Raw genomic sequence first — 25,776 nt, forward strand, 5'->3', positions numbered from 1 at the left:
AAATTCGTCGGAAGGCTAAATAGTAAGAAATACGTGTTAGTTAAATCAACATATTTTTTTTTTTTTTACCTTTTGGTAAGTAGACTCGATAAAATGTACACTTAATACATAACTTCATTTCCACATACATACACCCTGCCTTAAAAGAAAATGCTGCAGAGATCCAAAACATATGTTTATTTTTTAATATAAGCAGAGATCATAAATTTTATGTTAAACAACCATTCTTATTTAAATAATATAGGTTTAACCTTCTAAAATACATTTCTGCATTGAAGATCTAAAACGAAAAACTATAAATGACTCAATTCCTTGGATTGAAGTTTTGTCCATCATTTATTAAACCTACTTTTAACAAGCAGGAAATCATTTCTCCACTTCAAGAACAAAAATAAAATCAAGAATGCCTATGTATAATTCTAAAATATTTAAATCAGGAAAATTAGGTACATGTTTAGCTGTGCGCTGTTTGGTTGTTCAGTATGAAAAAGTAACGGATATGTAAGTGGTAGGTACTAATAAAAAAAAAAGTAACCACGTATATCATTGAAACTTTTAACATAGCCACACTACTTCCTTTACTAAAAGATTGGTGAAGTAGGTATTGGTACAAGGTGAAAGTGGGAAAGGATGATTAGAGATTTCCTTCATCTTGTGTACTAAGTCAATATCAATATCCTAGGTCATGCTCAATGTCTATAGTATACAAGTTAATAATAATTATATTATTTTTGTTTTTAGTCCATACTGTATACATTCTGTTAATGCCCAAAATAAATAGATTTCCAGGAGTGTATGCAGAATTTAATTTTAGGGGGAGGAGGGTATAGAACCACTCTGCCCACTGTTTGCTTTCGAATTCTTTTCTTTCAAAAGTGGGAATAACCTATTTTTAACAATTTTTTAAGATTTCGAAAAGGGATGTATCCCATTGTGTATGCCCCTGTAAATGTGTAGATGTGTGTATCCTAAAAATAATTTTTAAATCTGTACAAACTAAATGTAAAACATTTTGTAACTTGTTATCTTTCAAAGGTATGAACATATTATTTTGTTGCAAATGTATGTTAAAATTTCTCAATATCTCACTTTGAATTCAGAATGGTTTTGGATATGTGAACTGTAAATATTACACTACAGCAAGGAGTTGAAAAAATGAGGGGTGGAATTTAAAAAAAAAATTATAACTCTCTTTGTAGGTACACTATCAAATCTGTTCAGATTGTTTGTAAATCTTATAATTGTTACCTAAAACTTTGGTCTGGAACAATTTTTGATAATACAAATGACTTGTTCCATAGCTTCATTGTACCTACCACATCAAAGGCTCAACTAAATAAAGAAGTTAGTATTTCCTGCGGTCCTGCATCTACAATTTCGAGAGCCATCACGGAAGTAGAGACAACACGCAAGCGCGGTAGTGCAGTGGTAACATGCTGGACTCTTGTTGGGGAGGGCCAGGGCTCAGTTGGCTGTGGGTTGCAGAGATCAATTCAGGTACATGATGGGATGGGACCTTACCAATTCTATATGAACTAAAAATAAAATAAAATATTAAAATATATTTTTAAAAACTAAAAAAAAATATTTTGAGTTAAACAAACTAAAAAGTAAAAAATAATATTTAGATTTAAGTAATTTGTTCAGCATTGATAGAATGAACTACAACTCTGTATAAAGTAATATTTTTTTTTAATATGCTTAAAATGAAAATCAAGTAATAAACAAAACAATTAATTTTAATAAAAACTGTGTGGGGTGCTTGATATCAGTTTTGGCTTAAATTTTTTATCACTAATGACTATTCGTTAAAGCAGAGTTTGTATCGCTGTTGAACAAATTACTTAAATTAAAATATTATTTTTTACTTTTCAGTTCATACAACAAAAAAAATTTTTTTATGTAAATTTTAATACTTGGGTTTACCCTGATAGGAGAAAAATTACAAGAATATTGTTAATATAATTCATAGGAAACCTTACAAGTAATGTGATACGTACAGATCACGTTTTGTGTTATGGCCACATCAACGTTTACAGTTAGGGTTTTGAAAGTGGTACATCAATTGATGGGGAGGGAGCCAAACAAATTATTTGTTCCCGGGCCCTTGGTTTCCCTCGATGGACCTGCTTATAGGTTAAGTATGTTTAAAGATAATGATCAAAAATGAATCTAAAACATAAGTGATGTAATTCTTGAGTTATTGGATAACATAAACTGCACGCAAGCAGCCAGACAAAATTCCCATTGAGTATAACTTTATTATGAGTCTAGAAGAGGGTTTCACGATAGTATGCGTACCACTAGTGGTACGTGGCAACATTGCAGGTGATACGCGATCAAATGCTGTCAAGTTAAGTTCCATTGACCGTGATATTGAAAGTTTGATAATAGTCACACAGCAACAAGATTTCAACTAAAAATAGGGTCAGGTAGGGTGGATATGATACAAAAAACCAAACTTTTTGAATATTATTTTAAATAAGAGCACCACAACACTGAGACATTTCTTAGGGCTTTAGAAACCTAACCCTAACTCAATAAAAATTTATATTAATTAATTAGATTGATAAAAAATAAATTTAGTGTATCATATTCACCCTGCGATTGGGGGGAATATGATACACGGGTGGGGTGAATGAGATACATCATTATATCCTACTTCCTAGCAACGCTATCAGTGCGGTGGGGTGCGTGTTAGACAGGTCAAATACATGTGTATCACCCACAAAAAATTTCATGTCAATCAGTTTAGTGGTCCTCGAGTTCTGACATAAAATATGAAGTCATGTTACAGAGTGAATATTTTCCCTCTACATTAAAGAAACATACATTTTGTCACAGTACATAAATGTGACTAATGACTAGTCAAACAAATTCTACATACAATTTTGATCATTTATCCACGTACTGTCCAATTATTGAACGATCTTCTCAGTCAACAACAAATTGAAGAAATACTGTGGTCCTAATAAGGATTTTCTCTCTATTTGTAATAAGTACAACAATAGCAAAGGAATAAAAGAAGCTTACTACAAACTAAAATATGAAATGCTTAGAAATACACAGTTCTACATGTGATGTTAAATTATTCATATTACTCTAAAACGTAAACTTAGGGGCCCACATAGAACAATAAGTTGTACAAATTGGAGAACAACAATTTGTTTATGTTCAGGTTTACCAACATACAGAAATAGCTTTAAGTTAAAAAAAAACTAGGTTTTAATGACAACGTACATTTCTTATTCAGCAGTGGAAAATAGAAATATTAGGCACTTTTTTATAAAACTACCTAAAATTATGGTATCACATTCACCCCATGCTGTGTATCACATTAACCCCATGTTCTGTATCATATTCACCCCAAAAATTTAGGCAGCAATAGTAACTAAGATATAAATGTCAGACTATCTTTCTAAGCATTAAAACATAGAGGATACTTTCCTGCACCATTTAAAACTATAATTTTGAAGCTATATTCTATGCACACAAAGATACAACAAAAGTTGCTGGACCTAGACATGAAAACTTTTTTGGTCGAATTATTTCTTGCTTGAGACTTTTTCATTTCCTATAAACTGTAGCTAAAGGTTTATAACGTTCATTATGGAATGGGGACGTATAAAGAAGAGGCAAGCAAATGTATTTTCTTCTAATTTTTTGTATAGCAAAAAGTAAATTTTTTTTTAATGTATCACTTTCACCCAAAGTTTTACACAGTATCAAATTCACCCCACCCTAATATTTTTTTATGAATCTTTATTTTTGTACTCAATTTGAAATAAAGGTCTTATTTTTTTTTGTAATAGTGTTCAATTTGAATTAATGCCTGTTTTTTTTTTGTTCTCAGAGTTATGTGTTATAAATAAAACTGCCATTTTGCAACAGACATTTAATTTTTCCTATATTTAAAAAATAACAGCAGCTTATATTATAATATCTAAAACTAAAAGATTAAGTAGTGCCTATATCATTTCTCAATATGTCGAGTGGTACACAGTTGCTAAAATGTTGGGAACCCTTGGTCTAGATTAATGTGATATATATAGACATATTCGACAGAATTAAAAAGTTTACAGGAGTTAGGGCCAACACAATTTACTAAAGTAGACCAATGAATGGATGGTATGAATGCAGGTGGCGAAAATGTAGAACATGTTAAAGCATACAGGAAGGAGTTGTGTCCAGCAAATGAATGGTTGACATGAAGTCCATACTTTTACTCCGCTTTGATACATCATTATAATATTTCTGTATCAGCACATGTTACTTGAGTTACTTTAAAAAAAACTAACCACATCTGAACTTCTTCCTCCAATGTAAATACCTAATAATTTGATCAATGAAAATTTTAAATGTTACCAAATATGGATGAACAACAGTGTTAAAATGTTAGTATTAACTTAATTAATGAATAACTAATGCTTAGTAAAAAAAATTACATTAAATCTTGAAAATAAAATCCATATAAAAATTTAAATTAAATTAATTTAACATGATTGATTCCCCATTTATCAACCCATTTATTTAGTGACAAAAATATTTATACTTCAAAGTGTCTCTCACTGTTCACAATCAGGTTGCATTGAATTGGTGTGTTCATGTTTCTTTATAATATACCAATCCTTGCTTTTATTTTTATAAAAAATGATTTTATATATATAGACACACACCTAGCATATTTCAGTAAGCAGCATGTATTAATAGTTGGAAAAAATGTAGGGAAAATAAATGACATAATTGAAGCTTTCCAATGATAACAGACTTGAATGGAGGAACGAAGCGAATTATTGTAGGTATATAAGATTGGTAACAGTGAACGAATGGATATTGCCGTTAAATTAAAAATGAATGACAGTGTGAGTTTTGAAGCAAAAATAGCTGTACTGTAATTTGAATATAAATGTAAGAGAAAACAAGAAGAATGGAATATCTTAATAACAGCTAAGTGTTTAAAGAAATATACAATTAGTATTTAGTAGGTAGCAATAAATTAATTGGATGTGTGTGTTAATGAGTGTAGTAGTAGTGTAGTGAGAAAGGGAAGTTTGTTAATATTGAATCAATTTTATTTTAAGGTGTAAGGTTGTGATTGTGGTAGTGACCAGGGAAGAGTTTGTGCTTTATTATAACGAATGAATTTAATGGTGGGCTAATATTTTTGGCATGAATTTAATAAATGAAAATTTAAATCGACACGTAGTGGTCCACATGGATGGAATAGGGGTGACACTCACGGGAGCCGGCTGCCCTACCAGCGGGGGAGAATGCTATAACCACTAAACCACAACACCTCTTAAAAATTATAAATATAGGAACAATATTGAAAGTAACTGGTTAATTCCACCAAGCCAGTGGTTTGTTTTAAGGGTTATTAAAAAATTTAATGATGAGTAGTTGTGTTTTGTATTAATTTCATTTGTTTTGTTAGTTGAGAGGAGAAATATATGATGTGCTGCATTAGCAACATAAAGTAAAATATATATATTATTTTTGTAATTTAAATATTACATTTTTTTATGTACTGTTAAAACATCTCATTTTCCAAGGGTAGGTAGGTGTTACACTTGTTGGAAGTAATAACATCAAAAGGAAAGGTGGTGAGACAACTTAATAAATAAATATTTATAAGTTTACATTGCAATATGGTAGGAACATCAATGTTGTCGCCAAAAAGGCGGTGCTGAAGTAGTTACAATCTTACTGTACAAGCGTTGGAATACGGCATTTTGAACAGGGAAGACTCACGTGCTTGTTAAGCACAAGATAGGTTTCTTGAGGAAATTACATTAGGGTACTCATAAAAAATGTATCTTTGGTATTGTGTTCTATACTAAAATAAGCACGGCTGTTGTATATAATACTATACCCAAATGTTACTTTTATAAAGAAATGTAACTTAGTTTATGCAAAACAAGCACATGAATGTTCCGTGCCCAAAAGCCCCACGTTCCCATGTTGGTGTCTTAAGAATGTAGGGGTGTTAATGACATCAGCACCAATATGTTGATGACGTCATCAATAGTATTATGGTATCATGATGTATACTAGACAACTCTTGGAGGTAAGCCATTCCCACCTACATGCAACAGCTTTCATGACAATGAATTAGGATACATAGGCCCACCTTATTTTAATATTATCTTCCGTTCTTAAATCATTTCACTGTGTAAATGGTTTTCTTTATACCAAAGTTAAGCCTCTTTACACTCTCTTATTCAAATCATATAGGTACAGTTTTTTTGGTTCCCTACACTAACAGAGCAGTTGTAATATTTTTTTTCTGCCAAATTTATAGCAATGGGCATAGGCATACCTATGTAGAATGTCTCAGTTTCCTTAGAGATGAAAGCAGCGAAAGAGATGAACTAGTCAGTTATGAGTGAGAACAATCGAGGAATGGAATAGTTTAGGTGAGGAGTGTGTATTGGCAAGGAATGTGATGCACGTCAGGTGGTGAGTTAAGAGAAAAGTAGGGAGGTCTGATGGCCACCAGGCTTGTATTCAACTGCAGCATCAGGATCGATCAATCAATCAGAATTTTTCCCAAACATGTGATGTCATAGAATTCATCAAAGGCCAAATTAACACAGGTCCCTTCAGATTTAAAAACAGAGTAATTTTCTTACATCACTGCTTTACCGTGAATAAATTATTAAATTCCAAGAAAACTTTTCTTGAACACTAAAGACGTTCCATATTCACCCTGAAAACTGTGTTTCTAAATTAAGACTGGTTTTTGAGAAGTACCCACTAATAAGTTACATTACAATGCATGTACATTGAAGCAACCAGTGCCATTAATTATTTATTATCCCATGTGGGTCTGTGTGTTTATTTTTGGAAACTTTAGTCTATATAGTTATTTATTTAACAAACAAAGTAGTTGATATTACAAGTGTACTGTGATTATAATGAAATTTTTGTTTCTTTATCTTCTTGTTGTTTTAGTCAATAACTAATTGCATTACAAAATCTTTATTTTAGACATTTGCTTTTAAAGTAGTATTTTGAGTCACATAGTAAGGAATGATTCTAATGACAGAAAAAAATTTGAATTGAATTCAAGATGCAATTCATTTGCATTTTTAAACCCATTGTATTTTTTTTGGTTGTTATGGCTGGTGTTTCGGGGAGTGCGTCTGATGTAAATCGGCTATGCGGTGGGTGATCCTTGGACGTGTTCGAATTTATGCATTTAACAGATTCTTGGCATTTTATGTTTGAATTTTTGGTAAATCATGGGGTCTTGAGTTGTGAGGTCAAGTGCGACAAATGTGGGGCGGTTACTGAGTTGGCCGAGGACAGCAATTTTTTTCATTGTCAACGGACGACTCTTACATGGGTTGGTAAGACTGTTAAAAGGATAAAATGTAATTTCAAGAAATCTTTCGAAACGGCACATAGTTTTTGTCTATGCAGACGTATACGTATTTCTTCGTAACCATTAATCATCCACGTACTTATTACATTCGCAGACATTGTCATGACGGGCTTCAAACCATCACAGATTGGTCGTACTGTCAAGAGGTGATGATGAAATGGTGTGTGGATGCATCTGTAAGGAAATTGAGTGCATGGAGATTAGTTGTTGGAATAGATGAGAGCAAAACTGGTAAACGTAAACATAATAAGAATCGAGTCGTCCGTGGGTTTTCGGCGGGATCGAGAGAAACAGTAATTATATTTTTCTCGTTCCTGTGGAATAGCATACTAGCAGAACTCTCCTGCGATAGATAGAAAAATAATTTTGCCTGAAACAAAAATTATTTGTGACTGCTGGCGTGCTTATAATTGTCTTTCAGAGCATGATTATGTTCAACTTCAGGTGAACCACAGTCTGAATTTGGTTGATCCTGACACAGAGTCAAACACCTAAAGAATAGAAAGAGTTTGGCAGGATGAGAGGCAAAATGTATCTCAATATAGGTAGTCTGCGAATTCCTCATCATGTTGGGTACCTTGCGGAATTCATGTTCCGTCGAAGGTATCCTGACGATTGCGAATGACAACATTTTTTGCTCATGGCGAAGAAAATGTACCCGTCTCCCAAAGAGGTGATTGTTAAAAGTTTTACATTTGTGTTTTATGTTATACCCCCAACCAGATAAATGTTCTTAAATGTGAAGAATCACAGGATTGGCAAACCTAACATTTACAACAAATCATTCCGAGGCCGCGTTAATGTATGTTCAGTATTAATATTACAAATTTGTGACATCATAAGAATAGTTGTTTAGATTAGTTCAATGAAAATACTTTAAAACACTGTAGATGGTTGGTTAGTATAGCTACATTAAAAATACTGCAAGATATTTTACATTGTTGTTTACGAATTATCTCGTAGCATAGCAACCAAATCACACCAGTCTATTCTGAGACCCCCAATAGTTCCGAAGTTCACCAAAGTTTGCCGTTCGCACTAGCAACTTAAGTAGCACATATTACAGGGAAAAAATGTGCATGAAAGATGTGGATGTCATCTTGTGATTTATAAATTAGACAATATTCTATCTACATTAAAAATACTTTTAAAAAAAAAGTGTAGATGGTTAGTTAGGTTAGTATAGCTACATTAAAAATACTGTGAAATCGTGTGAACAGTTGGTTAGGTCAGGGTACCTACATCTTAAGTTGCTAATTACTAAGCAACCATTACAATTATTTGTCAGAATTTTTAATATAGCTATACTAACATAACTAAACATCCAGAGTGTTTTAATGTGGCTAACCTAACCTAATCAATCACTCTCAATATTTGAATTAAGTTCTCCAAAACATACACACACCCACACACCCATGTGAGAAAGAAATGTTCATGTGCAGGTATTGTAATGTAGGCTAACCTATAAACAGTAATTTCAAAAAAAAAAAGTCTGGAATTAGAAACACTATTTTTTGAGTAAGTCGAGGAACGTCTTTAGTGTTGAAAAACGTATTTTCCGAATTTTATATATTTTTTTTTACAGAAAAGGCGCAACCCGAGAATTTTACGAAAATATCATTGTAGCATTGCAAGTATCTTGTTACTGTGTATGTGCTTCATACTTACCAATTTGCATCCCTACAGGATTTTGAACATTAGTTTTTCTTTAAAATTATTTTATCATTTAATGATTCAGTAATTTTAACAAACATAACTGAGTAGCTTATGTTTAACGTTCAGAAATTACACGTACCTGTGGACTGTATTTCAAAGATTTCTTATTGAACTTTCATTTGCGTGACACTCGCTACGAACACTTTGCCGGGAAAGCTTTAATATGGTATGGTTTAATAATGTTACCGAACAATGCAATGGCTGTACTATTTTCTTAACACCTGACAGCGAAAGTTAGAGAAGGACTGCGGAAATTGTCGATTTCACGTTTCTATACATAGTACCACAAAAAAGGTTCTTAACATTCGATAAGATTCACAGATGAAAATGTCTCGCTGTCACCCTGTGCACAATGTAAACACTAAATACTAAATATTCAAACGCACACACACATAACTTCCAATGTTTCATCCCCTGTCATTCGTAATGAATGCGCGTATGAGCATGCGCAAGCAGACGACGTGATGATTTCACACCGGCGCCAAATTTAAAATCATGTTTATTGTGGTTTGTATATTCGAAATAATCTCTTCTTTAAATTAAACAATAAAATTACGTTTACTTTATTCGTCATTATATTCATTAATATTTCAACGTTTAAATAATCTTTAAAAAATATAAATGATTATATAAATTATATAATTGCTCGAAGTAAAAATTCTACATGTTGCATGACATTATGAAAGAAAGCCTATTTTTTTTTTTTTTCAGTAAATATTTTTTTAATATTTTATTTTTGTATTTTTATATGTCTGTTCCAGCTTAAGTGGTTTTAATTTTTAAAAATTTGATAGGAAAGTGTTTGACTAAATTAAACATAAAGTGCCAAATATGATTTCATGAGTCCATATCACCGAATCTAGCTCTAATGCATTTACTGCGCATTTTTACAAATATCATTGTTGTATATTGTAATTATGCTATAATATGTTGTAACTTGCAGCCGATTATGCAGTGGTAAGACAATGTGCCAAAATCATGTGCTCATGAGGTCCTAGTACAATAATTATGCATGGCCTCAATGTTGCCATCACATGGCCAGCCTATTGCTGCACATTGCCCAATCCTTGTTCTCATGCTTGGATATTGCAGTACAGAGCAGGTTGATCCATCCTGGTTTGTAAAAATTTAAATTCTTATATTATATATATTTTATAATAATGTTAAATTGATGTCCTGACATTCTATGTTAATGAGTGGACTGGTTGTTAATGGTTGCTGAGGGAGCCAAATAAATTAAATTAGCGAACCCTGAGGGCCAGTTCACAAGTCAAGCTGAGACTGGTCTCGGATCGTGACATCACCACGTGGCTGACAAGGAACAGATTGTGCAGCAAATACCCCTCTGTCTGTTATAGCCACATGAGATGCCAAGTTACTGATTGATACATTAATTACATAATTACATACATACATACAACTTCTGGTATGATTGTTTTAATTGCACACATCTCTGTAAATGAAACTATCATTGAATTGGCATGTGGTATTCTTGGGGCCAGATCTCGATCATCACACACCTTACATTACATATAAGAAACCGTAATTATTAAAGAAAGTGGTTATTGTTTATTAGTGAGCCCCTTTGGCCTTGTCGCGTACCCGTCTCCGTAGAATACGTGGAGACGTGGCGGACGTCTCTCGGCCGTTTTCTTGTATTGACCGGCGCCAGCTCTCTCGCGTAGAGCAGCCTCCTGTGGGGAGGCAGGGGTGGACCGTCCGGCCCGTGTAGCTGCCGAGGGACGTCTCGCGCGCTGAAGAAATTGTCGGTGCAGGCTAGTTGTGTTAGTCCACTGGTTTTGGCCCACGGACACGCCAGATACAAAACAACTCTCACGCACACGGTAAAGAAAACGATAAAAGAGATGATAACACACTATAGAATATAAAACAAAAGCGACAATAGCGGCGAGTTTATGGAGCGTCTCTCGGCCATGTCTAGCCTCGATGGTGGCTCGCACAGGACTGGAGACCAGGATGCCAGCGCACTGCTCTCGCGCGCACGGAGCGGAAGTGACATCATTCCCAAAGCCGCGGTGCGCTGCGGACAGGGCTGTGATCCGGGCTTTAACCCAGAGGCACGGAGGTACGACGTCAGACGCCCCCCCCCCCCTGGATAAGCCCGGGTCCAGGCCGTCCGTGCTTCCACCCGAGGCAGCAGGATAGGGACGCCCTCTCCCGCGGCGGTCGTCGGGGTTAGGACCGCCTCTCTCGCCCCGTACTCACCGGGTTGTCGTACACAAGCGCGTCCAGCTCCGAGCCTGTGACATAGTCTGCCAAGTAACGTGGGGCTCGGCGACATCGTCGGTTGCGTCTCGGGGTCGTCTCAGCCGGCTCCTCGACTGTGACTCGGAACTCTGCATCGGCGAGGGAAGCAACATTACCCCATCCACCTCGGTTGGGGGAGAGTGGCTCAGCTGCCTCCTCCTCGTCCTGCTCGGTCACCAGAGGTTGTTCGTCTGCTGCATAGGCGCCCGCCTCGGGCATCCCGGTGACGTCACAGATCTGTGTCCGCGTCGTGCGTCTCCGACGGCGTCGCCCCAGACTTGTGGCCGAGCTTCCTGCTGTTTCCAGGGTCGCTGTTTCTGGGCTGGGAGTGGCATGTAACAGGCCCCGCATGCCTCGGGGCGTGATCGAGTCGTCTGAAGTAGGCGTTTCGTCCACTTCTACTAGGGTGACATCTTCAGAGACCAAATTTTCTCCTGGGAATGTTGTTCTCCGTACGGTGTCTCGGTGCACTTTTCGCACCCGCCGTCCACCCAAGCGGACTAGATAGGTGCTCCTACTTAGCCGTTTAAGGATCGGGTGTGGTTCCGACCATCAGGGGCTCAACTCCGGCACTGTAGGTCTTCGGCGCACTGGACAGAGGCTGCGTGCGCACGTATACCAGTTCTCCAGGTTGGAGTTCCAGTGGCATTCGGGTCATCTGCAGTGCTATCTGGCGAGTATAGGCCCTCTGGTGTTCGCATGCTGTAGTCATTTCTGCCTCTCGCCATTGACGGCACTCCTCTGGGTCTTCTTCTTTATCGGCTACCCCGTGGGCTGTCCATTCTCCTGGCAAGGGCAAATTGTGGCCTTGGACCATTTCCGCCGGGGTCATTCCTGTGGCTGCATTGGTTCTGCGACGGATGGAAAACAGAGCCTCTGCAAGATGGTCGTCCCACTTAGTATGGTCGCTACCCAGCCTTATGCGCATCTGGACTTTCAACTCTTTGTTTCGCCTCTCTGTCGGGTTGGCTCGGGGGTGGTAGGCAGGTGTGGTCCGGTGTTCGACGTGCCATGAGTTGCACATCTCCCGCCACTGCCTCCCTACGAATTGGCTGGTGTTGTCCGTCAACAGGTCTCTCGGGTAGCCCCAACGCGGGAAGAATTCCGTTTGCAATATTGTCACAATGGTGTTGGCCCGAACGTTGCTGGTGGGGTAAGCTTCTACCCAACGGGAAAAGAGATCGGTCACTACCACCAGGAATCTCTAGCCCCGGGCTGTGGAGGGATATGGCCCCATGACGTCCAGCACGATAGACTGAAAAGGGGTAGTGGGAATGCGAGGCTGCTGTTGCTCCATCACGTCGCTACACCGTGCTTTCCGCTCTTGACATGTCTCACAAGTCCTCACGTACTCCCGCACGTCCCGGGCCATGCCGGACCAGTGGTAGTACTGACCGACCGCCCGCTGTGTTTGGTCCACCCCAGAGTGTCCGGCCAGGTCGTGATCATGCATAAAGCCCAACACCGCTTCACGTGCTTCCTGTGGGACATAGGTGCGCCACTCCTGTTCGGGTCCCATTCCTCGTGTGTAGAGCACGTCATCCCTCGTAGTCCAGGTCTCACATGGTTCCACTATTTGCTTCGCACGTCTGCACTCAGCATCCTGAGAGGTGTGTTGGGCATCGTGCACCCGATGTTTCAGCTCAACCAGATCCGCAAGATGCAGGTCGTCGTCCACAGCTAGAGCAAGCAGGCGGAAGGTGGTGGTGATCCGTCTCACGGCCAGTTGGCAGTATCTCGTCCCAAGATACCTCGTCCTCCAGGCACGATCCCTCATCAGGGTCCCATGACAGGGCATCCGGCAGCTCGTTTTCTACTCCTGGGAAGTGCTCCACAACCAAGTCGAACGACTGTAGAAAAAGCGCCCACCTCACGAGTTTGCTTTTCCGCCCTGGAGGGTCCGCAACCATGTGAGGCATTGGTTGTCTGTGCGCAATACAAATTGCCTACCCTCGAAGTGGAGATGGTACTTCCTCAGTGCCCATACCACTGCAAGGCACTCCTGTTCATTGCTGTGGTAGTTTCGTTCAGCACAGCCGAACTTCGCACTGGCGTAGTCGATTATGCACCTGTCCCCATTTTCGTCTCATTGGTATAGCACCGCGCCCACCCCTTCGGCACTCGCATCCGTCTGAACGTACAGCGTCCTCTCGGGGTTTATCCGTGACAGAGTGTGGCATCAGATAAAAGCTTTCTTCAAGCTGTCCAGCGCCTTCTGTGCAGCCGGTGTCCAGTGGTAGCGCTGTCGTGGTGACAAAAGATCTGTCAGGGGGGCAGTGAGCGTGGAGAACTGCGGGATATAGTTCCGCAGTCAGTTGGCAAGGCCCAAGAGCTTCTGCAACTGCTTGCGGGTTCTAGGCGGTTCAACTTCTGCAATTTTCGCCTGGTGCATCGGGTGGGGACGATTACCCTCAGCATCCACCACATGCCCCAAAAACTCCACCTCTCTCCGTCCAATGTGACACTTCTGTGTGGCACAGGTCAGGTGGTGCGTCTCGAGTCGCTCCAGGACCAGGGACAGGTGCCGCACATGGTCCTCCCAGGTCTTGGAGTACACGATCACGTCGTTGAGTTAGGCTGTCACGAACTGGCAAATGTACCCTTCCAGTACGTGGGCCATCATAGCTTGAAATGTGGCAGGCGCGTACTTGAGCCCGAAGGGCATAGCACAGAACTGAAAGTGTCTACCATCGGGCACCGTGAACGCAGTCTTTTCTGTCACCTGGGTATATTGGCACCTGCCAATAGCCCGAACGTAAGTCAAGGGTCGTGAACACTCGTGCATTGCCCAGGCCTGCCAAGGCCTCGTCCACACTGATCTGTGGTGGTGGAGAACTGATGGTGACATTATTCAGGGGACGGAAGTCCACACAGAAGCGCATGGTCCCATCCTTCTTGGCAGTTAGGACGATGCGTGAGATGTATGTGCTGTTGGAGGGTTCAATGACAACATCTCGCAACATTTCGTGCACTTGCTCACGTATCACCCGTTACTCGCGGAAACCATATCCCCTGGGGGCCTCATACACTGGTTGGACGTGCATAATGGGGATTCGGTGTTCTGTAACCGTTGTGCGCCTGAGTGAGTCGGCAGTGGCGAAGACGCTCTGCCTTTCCCTTATATGCGGCCTGAATGCATCCTGATACTCTGGGGGTACATCATTGTCCACATCTTCTAACTTCGTGGGCTCTCTCGGGGGAGGTGGTGCTCTACCTAGTGCATACACTGCCAGGCGCTCATGTTTGCCGACATTCACTAGCCCAGAGGCCGGTGCTATCAATGTGTCATGCTCCACCAACCAAGACTGTCCGAGCACTAGGACCTCCCTGAGTCCCTCTACTACAACTGCTGCCGTCTGTGTAACCAGCTCCCTCACACTCACCGCTGTCCCGACTCCGGTGCTCATGGCCAGGTGCAGCGCACAGCGTCTCAGTTGGACGTCCGCTGGCAGTACCAAGTGTTGGGCCACAAACACGTGGCCCGCACCTGTATCTACGAGAGTGGCCGTCCGTCTCCCATTCAGAGTGACGGGTACCCACATTAGCCGGTCGTCTGGGGTGGTGAGCTGTCCCAGTGTTATGCGTGTCTCGGCCGTGGCTTCGGGAAGTGGGTTAGGTGGTGTGGGGGGCAGAACTGTTGGTCCTACACCCCCTGCTGCCCGTTTCCCACCGGTTGTTGTTGTTGTTGTTGTTGTTGTTGTTGTTGTCATCGTCATCTTGGGCAGTCCTGATGCCAATGGAATGTGTCCTGCGGACATCCAAGGCAACACTGGGGTGGTCGGCCTCCGTCATGCCGATTCCCCGCGTTCTGCCACTCTGGTGCAGTGGTCTGTCGGCTGCCACTCGGTGGGCCTTCGATTGCCCGTGCTACCATCTGCTGTGGACGTTCGGACTGCGTGTCTCCCTCTGGGAGAGCGGGCGCTCTGTACTGGTGTCTGGGCTCTCGTCCGGGAGTGGTCGTAATTGTCTGGCGCCCCAGAAGGCGCTGCAGGTTGCCCTCCGTGGCTACGGCCTGTCGCACATATTCTTCAACAGACCCGTTGCAAAACGGCCTGAGGAAAGGTTGTAATTCTTCCCGCACTAACACGGTCATGTCTGGCAACGCCTGCTCCGGCGCCTCCCCTGGGGCTATGCGACGATAAAGCTGCAACTTTCCCACCAGGAATCTCTCCACCGATTCCATGTCCCTCTACGCCTCGCCGTAGAAACGGGCCTTGTAGCTCAAGACTGCCTGGCGGTCATCAAATCGCTGCATGAGACACGTGGCGAACACCCACCACTGCATATTGTATCGCCCCCATAGAGGGTACCACTCACGAGCTCACCCACGCAACTGTTCGCTGGTGCATTGTGTCCACTCCTCTACTGGCACACTGAACTGTAACATACGCCTCTCACACCATTGCACAAACTCTCGTTGGTCTTCGTGCACGAGCCCGCTAAACTCCGGCAACACTATACGCCCGGCCCCTGTGGCAACCCGCACAGCGTACGTGACTGTCGGCGCTGCCGAGTTCGTAGGCGTGTCCCAGTCAATTAGGTTCGACGACGGTGGATTCTGGTTCGGTAACATCGACCCGACGCGGTTGACCGAGCAGCCTCTACACTCGTCACATCCCCCTTTATCACGGTACACGCCACTCGCTGTGTTCGAGGCTACCCTATGCATCTGCTCTGATGATGTATCCCTGTCCCACAACAACACACCCTCAGAAGTTTCTGTCTTCACCTCACTGCGCCTCAGTGGCGCGCACGTGCACTTGTTCCGACACTGCCACTCTCCTGCCACAAGGTCTATGCCTTTCGGTAGATGACACGTCGCGCACGTAACTGTCAAACCACGCGGCAGCATTGTTTACAAACACAGGGCCACATGGCCGCTCCATCTGCGCAGCCTGCCCGCGCAGGCCATCACCGCGCCCTCCCTAACACTGCCGGCGCGCCACGAAGATCACCGATGGCAGAACGGCGAAAGGGAGGAAAAGGAGGGGGTACCACAGTGCGTTATCACGTGGAAGGGGGAGGGGGGGTTGAATCGACGGGAAATATAATCCGTTGCGGGACGGGAGACGGCGATGCGTTATCAGCTGAACCGTGAATCTGATAGGTGTTGTATACGTGGGAAAGGAATGGTTGCATCCTCGCGTTGATGAGACCAGATGTACTGTCTAGGTGGATAAGTGAATCCATCCATTGTCCCAGGTGGATTTTCACGCTGTCTGATCACTCACTGTACACTCTTTTACCGCACTGCACGCGCTCTCTTGTGGACTTGAATTTCACCCCACGTTGGACGCCAAATGTCGCGTACCCGTCTCCGTAGAATACGTGGAGACGTGGCTGACGTCTCTCGGCCGTTTTCTTGTATTGACCGGCGCCAGCTCTCTCGCGTAGAGCAGCCTCCTGTGGGGAGGCAGGGGTGGACCGTCCGGCCCGCGTAGCTGCCGAGGGACATCTCGCGCGCTGGAGAAATGTGCGGTGAATGCTAGTTTTGTTAGTCCACGTGTTTTGGCCTGCGGACACACCAAACACAATACAACACTCACGCACACGGTAAAGAAAATGATAAAAAAAATGATAACACACTATAGAATATAAAACAAAAGCGATCATAGCGGCGAGTTTATGGAGCGTCTCGCGGCCGCGTTTAGCCTCGAAGGTGGCTCGCACGGGACTGAAGACCAGGACGCCGGTGCACTGCTCTCGCGCGCACGGAGCGGAAGTGACGTCATTCCCAAAGCCGCGGTGAACTGCGGACAGGGCTGTGATCCGGGCTTTAACCCAGAGGCACGGAGGTACGACGTCAACCTTAATTCAAAACAAATGTAAAAGTCCTCTAGAATTCCTGCATTGAAGTATTAAACTATAATTTGTGTATGATTAGCGAAGGCGGCACTTGTTACACGCAGCTTGATGAAACATAACACTATATAATTACAATTACCATTAGACAAGGTGGTGAATTGTGCAGCAACACACTACAAGTAACAAACAAATACTAAATGACACGTACTGGAAATCTATTACAATTAAAACCACTCCATCACAATCAAAGCTTATGTAATATGCATACCTGTTTAAGTGGTGCTCGTCCCTTAATTAGAATAATGTTATGTGAACAGCAAAAGAAGAGGTACAGAAAGTCCTGGGGCCGTCTTACCTAAACTAAAGTTCGTTGCACCTATCACCTACTCAGCGGCTTGGTGTTGGCAAAGTTGAAAACTTTTTGTCGACTATGATCAATACTTAAGGCTGGGGCGCAAAACAAAAATTTATGTAAATTGCGAAAACGTCCCTGCAAGGGCACACATTTGACGCCGTCCCCGTTGCCTGATCTGAATTTTACGTGAATCTAAACTGTTTAATTAATTTGGATCTCAAGGGCGGGGTTCCTGGCCTCGTGGCTGCAGGCAGGGACGCGGCGACAAAGGGCCCCCCGGGCTGTTATGGCCTCCCAGGACGCCTTATTAATAAAACACACACTTACTTTTAGCTGTTTTATTCCGTCGCACAATCTACACGTTACACGCTCACGTAACTGGCCGCTTCATCGTCGACCTAAGCTCCGCGCACGATGAACATACTCCGGCTTATGTGAAAGTACGTGGACGCGACGTGAAATGCGTGGACGATAGGTCCCGCAAAATTACTTAAGATAACACACTACACTATAATCACTGTGATTAGTCCCGCACAGATGGATATACAAAGGCGGCTACTCCGCGTGGTGGCGAGGGCCACGTTACGCTGAGTACGGACACGGGGGAATCTTGCAGGATATCACACACGTGGCCGTGGCACGTCCCAGTTAATGACTTGTCTGAATGTTTGGTATCGCGTTTGGCGCAGTGCCGCCCTGCGTGGGCGATGAACTATGTCCCGGTGTGGGACTTTACAGCGTGAGGCGCAGGTGCCACTATGGGCCACCTAGTCAATTACGTATTATACTAAAAGTCCTGTGTTGGACTACACATTTTAGTCAAGGACCGCGCGGGATCTCGAACGGCCGATTCGGGCCGACCGGGGAGCTGAATTAAAAACGATTTGGCTATAATTACCTATTGTAGTCACTGGATGTTGGCGCGAAAGTTGAGGGCTCCCCGTGCGTGGGCTGCCGGCCCGGGCGAGTGCTGGATGGCGACTGACTAACCTCCCTGGCCGCCTTGGTCAGGGAGGGGGGAAATTCCGCGGTAAAACGGCGAAGCGCGGGAAGATGACTTCGGCCAGTTTTGTGAATGATAACCCTTTATAAAATGATAGTTAAATTTGACTTGTCCCAGACTTCTGGGAGGGGCAGAGGCGAGGAGCGGGAGCAGTCTCCGAGCAGGGGTCGTTGCCCAGGAGCAGGGAGAGGTAAGATCAGTCCCCCAGAGAGGTCACTGCCTACCAGAGGAGGAGGGAAGGAGGAGGAGCAGTCCTGCAAAGAGGTCGCTGCCTACCAGTGATGGGAAGGGAAGGGGGAGGGACGGTCCACCACAGAGGTCGCTGCCTAAACAATACTGTTCAAGTATTCTATCACTTTTATTTGCACATAATTACTGGGAAGAACTTTCTGCCTGGTTTAGCTCAGCCAGGGTAAATATACAATGTATGTACATATTCATTAGGGAGGGCACATCTGTACCCTTCCTGTGCATACATATTCGAATTACAATACTCTTTACATTCACTTGTATATTAACAGGTTTCTTGTCACAACACTGGGTATTTACATAATTGTCCTGAATTAGGCTGGGCAGGTAGACAAAGTTTCCTTAATTTACATTCCCCTTTGGCTGCCATCTAGGGACGGGTTGCGAACTAACAGTCCTCCCCATAGATTATGTAGGATGGGTGGCGCACTTGGGGCTTGTGCTATCATACCAGCCGAGGCCAAAATGGTGGTCATGACAAATTAACATTAATTATTAATGGTTTTAGACTTATTAGTTTCTGTTTATCTTCTCAAATGCATGAATAAATAATACCCTTGCGCAGTGCCACACCCGGCCGTAGGAGGCACACGTAGGAGGCCGTGACTGACGTCACGCCGTTCGGGGCACTGCACTATGTTGCGCGCGCGGGAGCGTTCGAGGCGCGGCACTGATCGGGTGTTGAGGACACATAACGGCCTGTGCTCTCAGAGGGAGCACTGACGGCGGCGTCACATTATTAGATAACGCAATCAGAGAACTCATGCCAGCCTTAGAGGACTAACTCCAGGGTCCTATTCCACCAATAAACTTTGCAACTTTTCAATTTGCACTTTGCACTTTGCATATAACTGAAAAGTGCAAAGTAAATGTTTTCCACCAAAATTTTTAACCTCTTTGCATTCCTACAGCCAGTCTGCAAAGTCTTTGCATTATTTTATTCATTGTTTACATTACTGTTGTGTAGTTTGTAGGTTATAGAGTGCATGATGAGTAAGAAAATAGAAGTTGTGCATAAAAAATTAGCAGTATTAGAATTTATAAAAGAAAAAAAAGATATATTATTTGCAAGTTTCTCGAGTAGGTAAAGTAACACAGAAACAAAAGGAGAAGGGATGGACTGACGTTCTTTTAAAAGCACTATGAATATCATTGTCAATCATGAAAATTATTCTTAATCTGTACACATTCCTTACTGGAACTCTGTCATCTTCATCAGATTCATCACTTGAATGCAATAAAATACGCCTCCTCATTTTCCTTCTTTTACTTTTGTAGGGTATGTTTTTATGTTACTACTACCTATGTTTTCATTTCTCTCAACCACATTAAATAAAATAAAATAATTACTTAGATGCTAAATTTATAACAAACAACACTTTTAACCACCTCAAACTAATTATTTAAATAAGATCACATAATAAAAAGTTAAACTGCAAAAGCAAAATGATATTTGCAAAACCTCTGAAAACTTTGCAAATATTTATAGATGAGTTATGCAGAGAGAGATTATTGTGGAACAGAAACACGTTCAAAAGTGCAAATTCTTTGCACTTTTCGCTTTGCACTTTTCAATTTTTGCTTTGCGAATTCTTATTTTCGTGGAACATAAGTAGGAAAGAAAAGTGCAAAGTGCAAAGTGAAAAGTTGCAAAGTTTATTGGTGGAATAGGCCCCAGATCCGATGAAAAAAGGTTTGAAATGACTTACGCTATTGTAGTTACATGTTCAATGCTGCATTAAGGTTGAAGGGCTTCACAGACTAACACGCAGCTAGCTCGGTTGAAAGCAGATGAAGAACTACATGGGCGGTGGTTTCCGTGTGCCACCTTTGGCTCGCTGCCTGTAAAAACATGCCATGTACAAAAGGATACATCAGGCCAGGTCGCGGGCGTGATCGCACTAATATACAAATTAGTTGTTTTTAATATATCATTAAAAATAATGTCTAACATTATTTTACTTTATGAAAACATAAATAAAAAGTACTGTTACAACCCAAGTCGAATGCCCCTCGGGCCGCAATCGACCTCTCCCGATGGTGTCCATCATTGGATATACTGGACCACCCTACCCCTGAGCTGCACTCGCTTTATCGCGCACATCCCCTGTAAAGAAGCGTAATGGTATAACAGCCTGTGCGAGCAGAGAGAACACCGACGGGTGTCGTCAAAGTTTTAATCATTTTTACAATTTTACCTTTTTTGATTTTTATAATTCTGCAATGAAAAATATATGTTTTTTTAATACTTTGACGTCGGCCGACCGAAGGCCACCCCAAAGCCCGACCTTCAACCGCCAGTATACGTTCCCGCTAACGGAACGCGCCCCTAGCCACGGCCCACCCGAGTCAGGCGAGCCACTAGCAGACAAGGTAGAACCCGGCCCCACAATAAACAGACCGACATTACAGTCGACCACTTTGATAAAATGCACACAGAATATAAACAACATTACGTATAAGTTAAACGTTCGCTTAATGAAAGTGCGACGTAGGAGTGCCCGGGCACTCACGTGTGAAAATGTGACGATACGTGTGTGTGTTCCCCTGGCGGCCTTCTGCCTAGATTAGTTAAGTATTTCATGTGACATAATTATTAACCCCTTGTGTTTCGTTATTACCCCCCACCAGAGCAGTCCGGCAAGATACGAACAGTCTCTGGTGTGACGTATAGTTTAAAAAACATAATTCGTAAACATACTAACTCTAAATTGTAGAAGGGATGAGTAATGATAATTTGGCCTTAATAATTAATGTAGGAATTTAGCGCCCTTAAAATCTCTTGTTAACGTGTTAAATTGGAAAATAACGTAATGAGGTCAACCCTGGCGCGAGGGACACAGAGCCTCGGCCGGACGGCATGACACAACGGCAGTACAGCGCGACTCATGGACCGGGGCGGACGCACGTTCCACGGAGAGACATCATCCATTGTCTGCATTGAACTCACTTCTGGTAATTATAGTCACTTCCTCGAAACCTCTTTTTATTAATCTCTCCGTGCGTACCCGGTCCAAATTTTCGGTCCAGGACTTAATCCGGCCGAATAAATTTTAAAAACCCCTGCACCACACTTGGTCTGCGGGGTAGTTTTTAGTATACGGCACGGGCCGCCTCCCGAACCACAGAACTTGAATTAAAGCCAGTCGCCCCGGCGCTGACACCACCCCGTAAGGGAACTTGGACGAATTTAGCTGCGGTCTGCGCTCCACTACAGTGGACGCGAACACCGCCTCGAGACATAGATATACGGGATTGGCCGCCTCCAATCGCCCTCACCCCTCTTTTGTGTAACTATGCTCAGAACCGCCTAGTGCCACGCTAATACGTAACATTTTAGTAATTTTGTGCGATGCCTTGAACCTGGAACATTCTTGAGTAAACTTGTGCAAGGCGCCACTACGTAACATTTCAGTAAACTTGTGCCACGCCTTCATTACGTAACTTTTCAGAAAAACTTTGTGTAATTGTGTAACTTATGTATTGTGTGACATCACCCTCTGTACGACGTGGTGTGTGATCCACGGTAATACACCAAGCCCACAGTCGCATGAATAAACGACGCACGTCATTTGCTGCATTACTTCAGCGTCTAATCAATTAGCCACACAACTCCCAACCACCACCAAGTAGGGAATCCCTCACATCCCACGCAACACCGCCGACGGTCCTAGTGGGCCACGCAGGGGCAACGGACCCCACGACCCACCTATCGACTAGAAACAGAACTAGTCTTGCGCCCATCCGGAAACACTACATCGACAACAGTCATTCCCGCTAGGAGCTGCACCGGGACTCGAGGCCCCGGACGACGGTAACTTAATATCATTTCACAGGAGAAACTATTTGTAACTGTTGGTCACTAATAAAAATAATAGTTTTATAATAACAAGACACTTGCATTAATTATGAACTTTGACGCCGTCCCCGTTGCCTGATCTGAATTTTACGTGAATTAGAAATGTTTTGATTAATTTTGATCTCAAGGGCGGGGTTCCTGGCCTCGTGGCTGCAGGCAGGGACGCGTCGACAAAGGACTCCCCGGGCTGTTATGGCCTCCCAGGACGCCTTATTAATAAAAACACACACGTACTTTTAGCTGTTTTATTCCGTCGCACACTTTACACGTTACACACTCACGTAACTGGCCGCTTCATCGTCGACCTAATCTCCACGCACGCCACCCTCTATTGGCGGACTTGTTACGGCCACACGGTAACCCGGTGGCAAGTACGTTGATAGGGGTTGTTCCCGGCGAGTTGTGAGTGGGATGCTCGGGCGAACGGTAAGTCTGTTCCTACCTACGTGAAAGTCTGCGGAACGCAACGTGAAATTCGTGGGCGACTGGCCATACAAAATTACTTAATACAAAACACTACACTACAGTCACTGTGGTTAGTCCCGGGTTCGGACCAGGTCCGGGTGTCCCACACAGGTGGTTATACACTGGCGGCTACTCCGCGTGGTGGCTGGGGCCACGTTACGCTGGGTACGGACGCGGCGGAATCCGGCAGGATATCGCACTCGCGACTGTGGCACGTCCCAGTTAATGACTCGTCTTAACACTTAGGTTCGCGTTTGGCGCAGTGCCGCCCCGCGTGGGCGAAGAACTATTTCCCGAGGTGGGATTTCACTAGCGTGAGGCGCAGGTGCCACGAGGGGTCACCTAATTGATTACGTAGCACACGAAAAGCCCGGTATCGGGCCACACACTATATTAAAGGACCGTGCGAAATCTCGAACGGCCGATTCGGGCCGACCGGGGAGCTGAATTAAACGGTTTGACTATATTTACCTATTGTAGTGACTGGTGGAGTTGGCGCGAAAGTTGAGAGCTCCCCGTGCGTGGGCTGCCGGCCCTGGCGAGTGCTGGATGGCGACTGACTAACCTCCCTGGCCGCCGGGGCCAGGGAGGGGGAAAATTCCGCGGGAAACTGCGGAGCGCGGGAAGATGTTTTCGGCCAGTTTTGTGAATGATCCCAATTTACAAAATGATTATTAAATTAACATTAATTATTAGTTATTTTACAAGTATTAGTTTTTGTTTGTCTTAACAAATGCATGAACAAATTATTTAGTTGCGCAGTGCCACACCCGGCCGGGCGCTTTCCACACGTAGGGGGCCGTGACTGACGTCACGCCGTTCGGGGCACTGCGCTATGTTGCACGCACGGGCGCGTTCGAGGCGCGGCACTGATCAGGTGTTGAGGACACATAACGGCCTGTGCTCTCAGAGGGAGCACTGACGGCGGCGTCAACTTTATCAAACAGATCAAAAAAATAGTTTTAACTAATAGGCTCACCTCTATCACCCCTCTTAAAATTAGCCAAGTTTATTACCAATTTCGAGGAGAAACCAATAAATACCAGCCATTTCAAAACTTGCTAGTACAGGTACATAAATGATAGTTTTGTGATATGGATAGGGTGAAGATAAACTGTAAGACTTCCTGAAATCCCTTAACAGCATCCATCCTAGCATATAATATCCTATTGAAGTGAAAATAGAAGTAAAACTGCCTTTTCTGTGTCTTGTTCACAATGAAAAAGAGAACCACATTAGCAACAGTGTTTACAGGAAGCCAAACCCACAGACAGGTATCTACATACGAGTTTACAATACCCACCCTCTCAGAAGAAAGCAGTTATTTTCACTTTAGTCAAAACAACTAAAGCTATTTGCAAAAAAGACAAGTTTGTAGAAGAGATTAAACTCCTAACAACTGCTCTTAAGCAAATTGTTACTCTAAAACAGAAATAAGGAAAATTATAAAACCACCCCAAAAACAAAAGAACGAGCTCAGGATTGCAGCCTGAAGAAGAATTCCGAAAGGGGATTGTGCTAGGGAGGGGGTAGCCACATCTCGCACTTAACTATACCAAAAAAATGGCAAATTATTTTACATAATAATATTAAGACATAACATATTACACTTTCCTCACATATTTCTTTATATGGTAATCATGTGGCTAAAGACTCAAAAAAAGCTATGGTTAGTAAAAGTTTTGATGTCGAGCCAGCTGCTCTTCGGGTGGTTTATGATGGTGGTGGGCTACTGCATGGTCCTTCAACTACTAAAAATTCATGTAAACCTGGACAGCATTACTAACGACAATTAATGTTCGTTAAAGTATGGCCTTTACACTATGATGGTATAATTTAATTCAGACCACGATTCGTGCTCTGCGATGCACTAGGAGACATGCCTGTGGGCTGGGTCAATGACGACTGACTCGCATCCTGACGGCGCGAATCTACCAGGGCTGCACTTTCTGTGCGAAAATGTCGTAGGTGGGGACAACTTAGGACGAGCTCTTAGACATGGGTGCATGGTGAATAAGGTTTATATTTTTAATGCAAGGTTTTATTTTTACATTGTGCTATATAAAAGACTTAAAAACATTGTAAGAAAGAAGTTAACAGATTGCCACTCCCCAGCATCTCCTCCTGCACCTGTATGGCCTCATGATCTCGAACACTTTTCAAACGGAGTGTGGGGGTACAAGAGTGATGGTTGTTCTCCGAAGCCGGTCCGCTGCTGCATATACCTGTGGGTGATTACAAAGCATCACATTTATAAGCAAGAAATGTTCTACAGGAACATTATTATGGAGCTCGTACAAACATGTGACATTACTGGATGGGGAAGGGGCTGGTTGATGAAGCCTGCACACCGTAAAGCGATTATGGGTACCCAGGTTCATACGCCTGACCCAGAACCTCGATGATGGCGTCCACATGAGCCAGCCAGGGAGCTTCCTGGATTAGCTTCGCAGGTTGTGCACTATTAAAGCATTTGTCTGACTAACATGATCGCTGATGTTGCGAATTAACTTTGCATGACTAGTCATGGGCGCGCTAGCTCCCTTGGTGACCAGTAGTATGATCTCAGCGTTCTGGTAATTTTCTACAGAAAAATACATACCATCTGCTGCCATGGAATTCTTTCCAAAAAATCTCCACCGTGTGTTAGGCCCTTTGGCTGGAGTCTA

General features: G+C 43.0%; 1 protein-coding gene across 4 annotated transcripts in view; it reads right to left on the reverse strand.

Annotated features, from left to right (window-relative positions):
- The window catches only part of LOC134536631 (calmodulin-binding transcription activator 2), a 417,559-nt gene extending 408,047 nt beyond the window's left edge, over positions 1–9,512 (reverse strand). For all 4 annotated transcript variants that reach the window (XM_063376428.1, XM_063376429.1, XM_063376427.1 and 1 more), the window contains exon 1: positions 9,183–9,512. The gene's annotated coding sequence lies outside the window, so the exon portion shown is untranslated. The remainder of the gene's footprint in view (positions 1–9,182) is intronic.
- Positions 9,513–25,776: the final 16,264 nt, after the last annotated feature.

Source organism: Bacillus rossius, chromosome 11, assembly GCF_032445375.1.
Source record: "Bacillus rossius redtenbacheri isolate Brsri chromosome 11, Brsri_v3, whole genome shotgun sequence".
NCBI lineage: Eukaryota > Metazoa > Arthropoda > Insecta > Phasmatodea > Bacillidae > Bacillus > Bacillus rossius.